We start from the raw sequence: 1,871 nt of genomic DNA on the forward strand, positions 1-1,871 counted from the left end.
TATATATATAGGAAAATGAAAAAAAGCCAGAATGCTGAACTGGAAGCATAATTTATTAAATTATGCTTCCAGTTCAGCATTCTGGCTTTTTTTCATTTTCCTATTATTTCTCCACGTGCGGTTAACACAACCCCACTATTTACTGACTTATATATATATATTATTTAACAGGCACAATACATGTTTTTACGTGCTACTAATAGTTTCATATGTTGAGAAATACCTCAAACATATTCATCAGACACAAACCACATATCATAACAAACAAAAAATTGAATGAGAGAAGAAACAAGAAAAGTTGAGAAAGAAGCATGTAAAAAACATGGAAGGTTAAAAAATGAAAGATGAAAAACTGGGATGGAATCCTCAGGCACCTTCTCCATAGGGTCCTGTCAGAAGGAACCATCTTTAAATTTTCCAACTGGATTCCCAAACATAACCAACTGAAACTATGGACATCATCCATCTTGTTCTTGGTCTATTTCTACATCTGCCAGTTGACTCAGCTTGAAGAATCTGTTCTACAACGTTCTAATCACAAGTCCATTGTGCTGCAACTGTGACATCTCAATGCAGAGAAGTAGTGACTATACCTTGAGAGACACCCACCTCCATCTCTCCCATTGATCTTTGAGCTATGCACTCTGTTGGGTTATGTTATTCCAGAGACCCTTTGGAAGAACCTAATTTCAGACACTTGCATTCATGTCTACTCTTTCAGGCATTACCCAACATTCATGATCAAAAGTGAAAATAGATTCCAAAAATCAAACTGAAGATTACTGTACCAGCACCTGCAATTCTGGCATCTGATTTGGCCTCTTACCTTCCATCACTTGTGAATATGGCACTAAGATATTTAAGCTTCTGCACTTATCTTAGTGATGTTCCACTAACATGCACAGTGCACTGGGAAGACTTCCTTGAGAGGACCAATGTCTCAGTATTCGCAACACACACACACACACACACACACACACACACACACACACACACTTGAAAGAAAATACCATTCATCTCATTCGATAGGATTTAATAATTGCATGACTCAGTTCCATATAACTCAAAGTTTTGTGGAAGTGTCGGACGCATCCATCTTCTCAGATGTTCTCTGCCTGTGAACATCTGATGGGTTGGATATGTCCTACATGTCAATGAATCTTTAATCATTCGATGTTGAATGAAACTGTTATTAAATGTGTGTGTGTGTGTGTGTGTCAGTGTGCATGTGTGTGTCAGTGTGCATGTGTGTGCGTAAGTATATATGTATGTATAGAATAATAATGAGAATAAGATAGAACAAAATTAATCTCTTTGTGGCCACTGCAAACCCTTGTAATATTTTCTTTTTCTTCTCAGTTTCAAGAAAGCTAAACAATATTGATGCAAATATCTGGATGGGAAATTAGAAATGAATATTTTAATAAAGTTAGGCAATGGGCCTGGTTGTAAAGCTTTGAATTTTGCTTTACAAAACACATGATTTCAGGTTTAATTATACTGCATAACTTCAGAATTTAATACATTATTTACATTATTTACATTTGACAGATATTTGTCATCATCTTGTTTGTATACTGCAAGCCAAACTTTACTGGATGATACCTCAACTTCAATTCCCACCATCCATACAGTGTAAAGAGAGGAATTGCTTAGTACCTAAAACATTGAGCAAAGAATATAAGTAGCAATCGTGATACCCACCATGAAGAAATGATCAAGCTCAATAACGATCTGTTAAGCAACAACTACCCCAAAAGTATAGTATCCACTCCAAATATGAACAAAAGAGAGGATGAAACCCATAAACTGACCACAGTCTGTCTACCCTATGTGAAAGGCCTCTCTGGAAAGATACAAAAGATATGTGG

Source organism: Octopus bimaculoides, chromosome 16 (assembly GCF_001194135.2).
Source record: "Octopus bimaculoides isolate UCB-OBI-ISO-001 chromosome 16, ASM119413v2, whole genome shotgun sequence".
Lineage (NCBI taxonomy): Eukaryota > Metazoa > Mollusca > Cephalopoda > Octopoda > Octopodidae > Octopus > Octopus bimaculoides.